Genomic DNA, 11,682 nt, shown 5'->3' with positions numbered 1-11,682 from the left:
GTAGGAATACACTATAATTTCGGCATATGCGCCACCGTCACTGCAAGGACCTACACTTAGGAGAGTCACAGATATCATCTTGAACACGTCAGACACCCAGCAGATCCTAGGGGGAGACTTTAATGATGTGATGGCCTCGGAAACAGACAGGACAGGGGAAAGGACCAGGGCCCAAACACCAACCCTGCTCTCCAGGACGATGACTGCATTAGGGCTCATAGATATGTGGAGATGGCTACATCCTGAGAGGAGGGCGCATTCATTTTTCTCTGGGGCACATAAGGTGTACTCCTGTTTGGATTATATCTTTGTGGCACGGCAAGCACTGACTGTACACAACACTACAGACTATCAGGCTCGAGGAATATCTGATCACTCGCCCCTCCTAGCAGTGCTGGGGGGAGGTAGGGAAGGAAAAGGCCGTTTCTGGAGGTTGACGGCATGGGACTTGCAGCATCCTGCTGCCTGCCTGCCTGCTGCCGATCCATCCCGGCGCCCCAGCCGCCGCAGGGCCGCCTGCCTTGATCGCCGATCCAGCCCGGCGCCCCAGCCGCCGCAGGGCCGGCCGCCTGGATTTCGCGCCGGTTTTGACGTGACCCCGCCCCCCCGCCTACCGATAGGCCCACGCGCTCCCCGCCTCCCGCCTGACCCGCCCTCCCGGATCCCTTCTTAAGGGGACCCCAAGCCCAGACTTGCAGCGACCACTGTGCCCTCGGCCTGGTTGCCCCCTCGCTCCCCGCCTGCTGCCTGCCACTTACCTGCTGCCTGCCTGCCTGCTGCCGATCCATCCCGGCGCCCCAGCCGCCGCAGGGCCGCCTGCCTTGATCGCCGATCCAGCCCGGCGCCCCAGCCGCCGCAGGGCCGGCCGCCTGGATTTCGCGCCGGTTTTGACGCGACCCCGCCCCCCCGCCTACCGATAGGCCCACGCGCTCCCCGCCTCCCGCCTGACCCGCCCTCCCGGATCCCTTCTTATGACACCCCCTCAGCGACCGCGCAGCGGACGCGCGCAGCGGGAGCGCCGACTGAGCGCCGAAGGTGCGCCAAAGATAAGCCCGTCTGCGCCCGTCCGTGCCTGGACCGCGCCCAGTGCCAGGACCCCTGGCCCCCGCAGATCCCAGCCCACCCGCCGGACGTACGACGCCGCCACCCTCATCGCACTCAACGACGGACGAGCCCCGGGATGCTACCGTGCCACCCCGAGGCGCTCCCACGGACCCTTCAGCTGCCACGCCTGCAAGTTCACCTGCATCCGGACCTGCCTCGCACCAGCACCCGCCAAGACGAACACCAGCACCAACCACCTCAAGTGCATCCTGCTCAACACCCGCTCAGTCCACAGACACGCCATCGAACTCTGGAACCTCATCGACACCACAGCTCCTGACGTTGCCTTCCTCACGGAGACCTGGATGAACGCCTCTTCAGCGCCCGACATCGCCATCGCCATCCCAGAGGGCTACAAGATCACCCGGAGGGACCGCACTGCCAACCAGATAGGAGGAGGCATCGCCATCATCCACAGGGACACCATCCGCATCACGACCAGCACAGACGACATCCTGACCACCGCCGAACACCTACACTTCCAGATCCACACCGACCCGAAGACCACCCTCAGAGGCACCCTGATCTACCGGCCCCCTGGACCACGCACACGATTCAGCGAGGACATCGCCGACTTCGTCAGCCCGCATGCCCTCCCCTCCACTGACTACATCCTCCTGGGGGACATCAACTTCCACCTGGAGAACAACAATGACCGCAACACCACCACCCTGCTGGACAACCTCGCCAACCTCGGACTCAAGCAGCTGGTGTCCACCCCCACCCACCTCGCCGGACACACACTCGACGCCGTCTTCTCATCCAGCAAAGACATCACCTTCAGCCACACCACTGGACTCCACTGGACGGACCACAGCTGCGTCCACTTCACCTTCAGAAGAACGACGATCCACCACCACCAGCAACAGGTTGCCCGCAGAAGCTGGAGCAAGATCACAGCCGACCAGCTCGCCGCTTCCCTGAGCCAGCACCCTCCCGCCAGCTCAGCGAACCCCAGCCAGGCCGCCGACAACCTCACGAAGTGGATCAGCAACTGCGCGGACGTACTCGCCCCACTGAAGACCCCGCCCAGCAGACCCGGCAGCAAGAAGGCCCCATGGTTCACCGACGAACTCAAGAGCTCCAAGAAGAACTGCCGAGCCCTCGAGAAAGCCTGGAGAAGGGAGCCAACACCGGACAACATGACCACCCTCAAGCTTGCCACCCGGAAGCACCACCAGCTGATCCGCGACACCAAGAAAACTGCATTCAAGGACCGACTGGACAACAACGCACACAACTGCAAGGAACTCTTCAACATCGTGAAAGAGCTCTCCAACCCCAACGCCGGAAACAACGACATCACCCCATCGCAAGAACTCTGCAACTCCCTCGCCTCCTACTTCCACAACAAGATCGCGGACATACACAACAGCTTCAACACCCAACCGACGAACGCCACGCCCGACTCAACCGAACCACCGCCCCCCACCACCACCCTCCGCGCCTGGACTCCTATCAGCACCGAAGACACCGTCCGCACGATGAACTCCATCCACTCCGGATCTCCGACCGACCCTTGCCCTCACCACGTCTTCAACAAGGCCGACGCTGTCATCGCACCCCACCTGCGGGAAATCATCAACACCTCATTCGACACCGCCACCTTCCCTGAGAGCTGGAAGCACGCCGAACTCAGCGCTCTACTCAAGAAACCAACAGCGGACCCCACCGAACTGAAGAATTACCGCCCCATCTCGCTCCTCCCGTTTCCAGCCAAAGTCATCGAGAAGACCGTCAACAGGCAACTGGCCGCCTTCCTCGAGACGAACGGATCCCTCGACCCCTCACAGTCTGGCTTCCGAGCCAACCACAGCACCGAGACCGCCCTCATCGCTGCCACCGATGACATCCGAACCCTGATGGATAACGGAGAAACAGCGGCCCTCATCCTCCTAGACCTCTCCGCGGCCTTCGACACCGTCTGACACCGCACCCTAGTGCAGCGCCTCTACAACGTCGGAATCCAGGAGAAGGCACTGGAATGGATCATCTCCTTCCTCGACGGAAGAACCCAGAGAGTCCGCCTACCTCCGTACAAATCAAAGGCCACCGAAGTCATCTGCGGCGTACCCCAAGGATCCTCGCTGAGCCCAACCCTCTTCAACGTCTACATGAGCCCCCTCGCGGCCATCGCACGCCAACACAACCTGAACATCATCTCCTACGCCGACGATACCCAGCTGATCCTCTCCCTTACCAACGACCCCGCCGCCGCCAGAGCCAACCTTCACGAAGGAATGAAAGAAGTAGCCGAGTGGATGTCGACCAGCCGCCTGAAGCTGAACTCGGACAAGACGGAAGTCCTCATCCTGGGATCCTCGCCCTCCGCCTGGGACGACTCCTGGTGGCCCCCCGCCCTGGGAACTGCACCCAAACCGACAGACCACGCACGCAACCTGGGCTTCATCCTGGACTCCTCCCTCTCCATGACCAAGCAAGTCAACGCAGTCTCCTCGTCGTGCTTCAACATCCTGCGCATGCTATGGAAAATCTTCCGGTGGATCCCCACCGAGACCAGGAAGACTGTCACCCAGGCCCTCGTCACCAGCCGACTGGACTACGGCAACGCCCTCTACGCCGGAACCACCGCCAAGCTCCAGAAGAGACTCCAACGGATCCAGAACGCCTCAGCCAGACTCATCCTCGACATCCCACGACACAGCCACATCTCCGGACACCTAAGAGACCTGCACTGGCTCCCGGTCAACAAGAGAATCACCTTCCGTCTCCTCACCCACGCACACAAAGCCCTACACGATCAAGGCCCGAGCTACCTCAACAACCGCATCAACTTCTACGCTCCCAAACGACACCTCCGATCAGCCAGTCACGCCCTCGCCGCCGTCCCCCGCATCCGAAGAACGACAACAGGAGGAAGGTCCTTCTCCTACCTGGCTGCCAAGACCTGGAACTCCCTCCCGACCGACCTGCGCCTGACCCAAGACCACCTCGCCTTCAGGAAGAAGCTCAAGACCTGGCTGTTCGGGCAGTAGCAGCACCCCCCCCTAGCGCCTTGAGACCCTCCGGGTAAGTAGAGCGCTCTATAAATGTCTATGATTGATTGATTGAATGCCGGAGTCATAAAAGGCCTTCGGGCAGATGTGAAAGTTTATGTCGCTGAAAATGAGGGTTCGGTCTCCTCGAGGGTGGTCTTCTGGGAAGCCCTTAAGGCGGTCATGCAGGACAGGGCGCAGAATAGACTGGCCGGGGAAAAGAGGAAGCGGCAGGAGGAGGCAAGGTCACTGGAAGTCCAGATATTGACGATGGAGCTGGACCATCAACATAACAAAGCAGAGGGAACTCTTAGAGGCCTACAGGATCTACAGCGCCAGTACAGAGACATGGTTACAGTGGAAGCTAAAATGCAGGCCTTAGCAACCTTACATCGCTTATATGACGTGGGCGACAAGTCAGGAAAGCTGTTGGCGTGGCTTAGCAGAAAAGAGAGGGATGCCAGGAGGGTGAAGCAAGTTACGGATGCCCGAGGGAACCTGATAAGGACGGATGAACAGATAGCGGAGACGTTTGCTACATACTATAAAACATTTTACGAAGTAAAGGACCTAGGGACGCAGGAGGATGCTCTCCACTATATGGCGGACATTGAGCTCCCGGCCTTAGCGGACGAGGACCAGAAGGATCTGGAGGGAGACTTCACATTAGACGAAGTTAGAGCAGCCCAATCCAAGCTCCGGGCAGGGAAGTCCCCGGGTCCCAATGGTTTCCCGGCTGAATTTTTAAAAAAGACAGAGGACTTACTCTTGCGTCACGTGATGGGACTCTTTGAGGCGGCGGCGCAGGAGACGAAGTTACCATTGGACCTCCGGCAGGCTACGATAGTCCCGATATATAAGGAAGGGAAACCAGTGGCCGACTGTGCGACGTATCACCCCATTTCCCTCTTGAATGTAGAGGTGAAACTTCTTGCGACGGTACTCGCTCTCCAGTTGCGGGTGATACCGGGGTTGGTGCACCTAGACCAAACGGGTTTTCTCCCAGATCGGGCCACGAGATTAAACCTCCGTCGTACCCACAATTGGCTACAGGAGGTGAGCACGAGACACGACCCACATTGGTTCCTGTTGTTGGACGCGGAAAAAGCGTTCGATGCCGTCCACTGGCCGTTCCTGGAAGGGGTATTATTGCGTTTTGGTTTTGGTCCCAAGTTTCGGGCTTGGGTGCAGTTGCTCTAAGCTGACCTCAGGGCACGTGTTAGGGTCAATGGGACACTCTCTAGCGAATTTCCGGTGAGACGCGGGACTAGGCAGGGATGCCCTTTGTCCCCCTTGCTCTTTGCCCTCGTGATTGAGGTACTGGCGCGTGCGGTTAGACAGAATGAGGACATTAGGGGGTTCCGGATAGGACAGACGGATACGGCAGTGGAGAAGATATCGCTGTACGCAGACGATATCCTCCTGTATGTAACGCACCTGGCTACAATGATGAGGGCCCTTTTCTGCGAACTTGATCGCTACGGGGCACGAGCTGGTTACTGCATAAATTGGCATAAGTCGATCCTCTATGATCCCAGGGGCCGAGATGACTGGACAGCACTACCGCGAAGGCTGCAGACGACAGGTGTAGGGTTCGTATATCTAGGGATATATGTGACGCTGGATACAACTCTTTCCTATGATAGGAACATTAAAAGAATCACGAATAGGGGGGAGGAGCCGCGCCACATCCTGACCGACTATCCGGCACAATATCCTGAACCCCGTCCCTACCGACGGGTGGGGGACCAGTACCTGAGCCGCTAGGTGAAATTCTGGCTTGTTTGGCTGTTTTGGCGACTGAATAACCTCGACTGAGGGATTTGGGCCTGTGGTCTCGGGGTCCGGGACCCCTGGTTTGGAGCCATCCGGGGTGTAGTGCAACAACATCGGCCTCCGGGACCGGAAGTGGCCGGCCGGATCTTACTTTGTCACCTCCAAGTGGTGGCCGAGACGTCTTGGGCCTCTCTATCCTGTTCAGAGGTCACCCATCGCAGGACCCACCTACACTCGACTGAGGAGTGGTGGGTTTTTCCTGCATTTGCGGTCGAGATGGCGTCAAGAGATCTTGAAAAGCCTCCGCCGAGATCTTTGAAATCCGCTTGACAGGTCCAGTCGAATCGTATTGACAAGTACGCCGTTTCCAAGGGGTCCCCAGTTGATGCGAAACGAACCCCGTCTGGAGGTGCGGAAGAGGATCCGGACAGTGATGACCCCACCATGAAGGGCTTAATGGCTGCTATCACTGGGGTTCAATCTTCCTTGGGCAAGATGGACACAAAACTGGACACTGTCACTACTGAGGTGGGTATCATCAGGGCTGACCTCACCAAAACTACTGAGAAGGTCAAGAACCTTGAGATCAAGACGGGGAGACTCCTCGAGGATGTTTCGGAGCTCCAGAAGGAAGTGCGTGATCTCCAGGCGGCCCGACTGAAATTCGATGAGAAGCTCGATGAGTATGAGGGCCGGGCGCGCCGCAACAATGTCTGTATCCTGGGGGTTCCGGAGCAGTCCGAGGGGGCGACCCCAGACCTATTGGTTGAGGATCTCATCCTAAACCTTCTCAAGCCTAAGGGCCTCAGCAATTTCTTCACCGTGGAGAGGGCACACAGGATCCCCGGCGGCCGTCCGAAGGTTGGGGCGCCTCCGCGTCCCATCATTGCACGGGTCCTGAATTTTCGGGACCTGGACGCTGTCCTGCAAACGGCGAGGTCCACGGGCCTGTTGGCCTACGAGAATGCTTCGTTGCTATTTTTTCCGAACTTTACTCAGTCGGTTTAGAGACAACGGCAAGGGTTTCTGTCTATCAAACGGCGACTGAGGGACCGTGACATCAAGTACTCTATGATGTATCCGGCTCGTTTGAGGATTGAACACGATGGAAAAACTTGTTTTTTTTACACTCCTGAGGTGGCTGCGGACTGGCTGGATCGAATTGAGGGGTCGGGCCCGATTGGATAGTGAGGAACAGTGACTTGTTTTAGACTGTATCGGTGGCGCAGAGGGGTCTGGTGGGGGTTGTCCTAATTTCCCCCCCCTGGACTATTTTTGTTCACGACTCTTTTTCGTGCCTTTACCGGATGGGGGGGACAGTGGTTGGTTTGGGGTGGTGGGGCAGGGCGGCCTGTTGTAAGGTCCTTCTCTGTTTTTCTACCTTTAGATAACTATAGTTAGTTGGGGGCGACAGGCACACTGCGAGTTGGGGATGTGCATTAGCTGCATGCAGGGGTGCAGGGCAGGGGGTTGGGGGCTTGGGTGTTGGCGGTTTTTGCGTTTTGATTTGTTTGTTTTGTATGGCCAGGGATTGCTATGGGTGCACTTGGATCTCCTGTTTTTTTAATGATTTATGGCTTCCGTTAGACAGGGCCTGGGGTTCTCTGCCCTCAGCTGGAATGTGAATGGTTTGGGTGACAAGATAAAGCGAACCATGGTGAGTCAGCTCATTAGACGACACATGCCAGACGTTGTATTGTTGCAAGAGACGCATCTCATGGAAAGGCGATGTATGGCGTTGCACAGGGGTGGTTACAAACTTGTCGCCCATGCTGGCTTTACATCTGGCTCTAGGGGTGTGGGCATCTTAGTGAGGAACTCCTTTCCCTTTGCGGTCCGTTCGACCTGGTCTGATAATCGCGGCCATTATGAGCTATATCGGGTCTTTGGGAGGGTAAGACTGTCACACTTGTGTCTATCTATGTCCCCCCGGCGCTGCAGGTGGACACGTTTCGTGATTTGGGCCGGATGATCCTAACTCTACCCGCCGGCACCACGGTGCTGGGTGGGGATTTTAACGCAGTCATGGACGGGGAGCTAGATAGGCTCCCCTCCCGTTTGTTGTTGCCCTGTCGTAGGTGGTTGCCCGACTTTATTCCTGCGTTGGGGCTGGTAGACTGTTGGCATCTCAGACACCAGAGCGCTATTGAGTACACTCACGCCTCAGCGGCGCATCACTCCCTTTCAAGGATTGATCACGTGTTATTGCCAGCGGCGCAGGCGCCCATTGTTCGGGACGCAGCTCACTTGGCGCGGGGGGTCTCAGACCACTCGCCGATCTGGCTTCGGCTGTGTATGGGACATGGTGATGTTGGAAGGATAGCCCCTATAAATGCATGGCGTCTGAAAGACCCTGTGGTAAAAAAGGAGCTGGTGCGGATTACAGATAGTTATTTCTGTGAAAATGAGGGATCAGTCACCTCGAGGTGCTCCCTTTAGGAAGCGTATATGACAGTCGTGAGAGGGGACTGGGCAGAAAAAGAAGAGGGCGGAGTTGGATAGAGTGGAGGCGGAGCTCTTGGCCTTGGGTTGAGCTCCTGAGAGAACTAGGGGAGGTACTGGGGACCACTTTGCCGCTAGATCCCAAATTGGTCTATTGGGTATGACTAACAATGTGGACCTTGCCCGCCCACAGTTGATCTTTCTAGTTTTGGCTCTAGTGGTTGCCAAAAGGGATGTAGCACGGAGCTGGGGGGTGGCCACGTTGCCGCAGCTGGAGGAATGGAGATGAGGCATGGATCTCTACATGGCGGCTGAAATGCCCTAAAAAGTTTGGAAGAGTGTGGGGCAGATGGCGTACATATCATGGCTTGGATGGAGGGCTTTGAGCTGGCAGGGGCGCAGAGGTATTCTACAGGGGACAAGAGAGAGGGTGCCAAGAGCCTTTGTGATATTATGGGGTGGATCAGGGATAAAATCGACGGGGGCTAGATGGGGCAGTGGAGAGTGGATTGTTCGTACCGATGAATCAAGGAGGGAAGGGGACGGAAGAGTGGGGTGTGTTGATTAATGCTGACATGCTGTTTGTGTTCATGTACAATAAAATGAAAATAAAAAGAATAAAACAAAACAAAAAAAAAAGTAATGTGAAGCAGCACATAGCACTGCTTCGCATTACTTCACACATTGGGACCTGCCAAGGGGGTGCATGGGCATTCCCGTGCAACCACCCAAGATTTCTCATGCTAAACCCATTTTACCAAATTCAGTAGATTGGGTTTAGCGTGAGAAAACTGCACCATTTTATACAAGACACAAGGAAGGTGAAATTAATTAATTTCTCCTTCCTTCTCTGACTTTGCATGCGTGCTGCACTGCGCAACATGCATACAAAGTGGGAAAAGCATTCCCTCGTGTCTGACATAGTATTTTGTACAGGAACGGTGTCTTTCCTGTACAAAACCGATGCTGGACTCACACACACACACCCTAGCGCTCTGGTGCTAAGGTGTGTGTTTGAGAGGGCAACAGAAAAGGTTTGGGTCCTATCTCTGACTAGCTTGGACCACTCCAATATTCCAAACAAAGAGTTGGCTAGTCAGGTGTTACTTGTTTTTTTATTTATTTTAACACACCCAGCTTGAAAGTACTGAGCGGTCAGTGTTTCGTTTCTAATTTATTTTCTTTAATTTCAAAAATTTTTTACATTTCTTTTTTGTATGTCATGAAAACAGACAGTCATCAAACAATAAAGAATGCATTCAGAAAACAATGTGCGCAATATATACAAGTGGTCAATATATACATCATAAATACAAAAGTTTCAAACACACCAAAACTTACATAGCAATAAGCAAATTAAATAAATGCGATGCCTAGATAAAGTTTTTTAACAAAAATAGGCACCAGTCCTTCAGATTTTATAACAGAAGACAAGCGGACAACACATTTCATGGAAACTGCCTGCCAGTCTTACTGAGCCAGTGATTAGATATTGTTATGGTTACACAACTAGGGACAGAGAGTGTGGTTTAATTTAAGTCTCTAGTGGCACCCTTCTTCTTTCTCCCTGGCTCGGGGTCAACGCGTTTCGAACCACAAAACGATTGAGGGTTCTCCTCAGGACACGGACTGGATATAGCCGTAGCTGTAAATAATCATAATGAAATCTGGTGTGAGTATTGGTTGCAAACACGATCTAATAGACTCAGAGACTCGAAAACAGGTGTTTATAACTACCTGAATGTAGTGTTCATAGTCACGATGTGTATGGGCAGCAGCCTCACAGGGCACTCATTATCTGCAAAGAAAATGATAGAGAATGGCCTATCACTACCGAGAACCATTGGCATCATGGGGAGCCATGGCTGGCTTGTTAAGAAGCATACCTGGTTCCTTTTGTGGCATCCATGATATTAATATGGAATGGGAGTGGAGAGGTCGCGTCGTGCCAAGTATCTGCAAGTGAATAAGTACAGCCGCGTATGAATCTATATTACCATAACACTGTATAGATGGAACACAACACTGCTGGTAGGCAGAAGGACATACCTGTTTTTAATACGAATGGTCGCGATGAGGGGCAATCTGACCGGTCGGTCCAGCAGTATTTTCAAAAGCGCTATTAATAAATTGAAGGGAAAGTATTTTAGTGAAGCGCAGAAACGCGCAAACACCCACCCCTAATCATCAGAATGGAGTGCAGTTAGGCGCGAGCGCACCATCGAGGTGGCGTGCTAGGGGGCTTGTACTTACTCGTAAAACGAGCGTTCTCCTCCACAAGGATCCCTCCGGCGTCTTGCATGCAAGTGACCCGGGCCGGTTCAGGTAGTTTAGAGGCGATGGGCGGCCATATTGACTGGGCGTGACTGAGTGCAATGAATGCTGGTATTCGTAGTTCAATATCATCTCATATACGCTAAAAGAGTGGTGCGGTTAAAAAGAGGGCTGCCCTGCACGGACCAAGCGGAAAAGCGATCACAGACAAACTTAATATAGTGGACTCATATATTCGAGAAGGAATTCATTATTGCAGATTGCTTACTTCAGACAGTTCATTGAGCCCTGAGGTGGTTGTGTCAAATTTCAATATTAAGTAAGCTTCTTTTTGGGACAGTCGTATCTCAGGATCACCACTTCCGCCTTTGATTACTGACAGCACTGTCCATTTCAGATCGTTGGCAGAATGCTTGTATTGTAAGAAATGCGACACTAGTGGTGCTGTGAGGACTTTGTTGTTGATCCGGGAGCGGTGTTGTATGATCCTTTGTCGGACCTCTTGTGTTGTCTTCCCGATGTACACTTTGTCACAAGGACACTGGATTGCATACACTGCGCTTTTAGTTTTACAGTTGGTGTGCTCTTCATGGCGCCAAAATCTTTTTCCATCGGAGAACAATGAACCTTCCATAGTGAGATTGCAGACGGAACATGTCCCACATTTTCGGTGTCCCTTTACAGGAGTCATACCGAAGATGGTGCTCTGGGTGTCCTTTTTCTTTTGGGGACGGGTCAATGTAATCAACTGTCCTATGCTGCGGTTCTTCTTGAGGGCGAATAGTGATGAACCCACCTCGGGCATGATTTCTTCCACCAGGTGGCAATTTTTTCGGATAATCTTCTGCAGGGGGTGGGTGTGAGGTCCAAACGTGGAAACACAAACCATTCGCTGTGTGGGCGATCTCTGCCTCTTTTCCAGTAGATGTTCCCTTGGGGTCCATCTGGCCCTTTTCATGGAATGCTGCAGCAGTTTGCGAGGATATCCTCTCTCTTGTAGTTTCTTTGTCAGCGCTTCACCATGTAGGTCAAAGTCTTGCACTCTTGAACAATTCCGTCTCACCCTCAGGAATTGCCCATAGGGCAGATT

This window comes from Lissotriton helveticus, chromosome 1_2 (genome assembly GCF_964261635.1).
Source record: "Lissotriton helveticus chromosome 1_2, aLisHel1.1, whole genome shotgun sequence".
Classification (NCBI taxonomy): domain Eukaryota; kingdom Metazoa; phylum Chordata; class Amphibia; order Caudata; family Salamandridae; genus Lissotriton; species Lissotriton helveticus.
Note: the sequence above shows the minus strand (reverse complement) of the source record.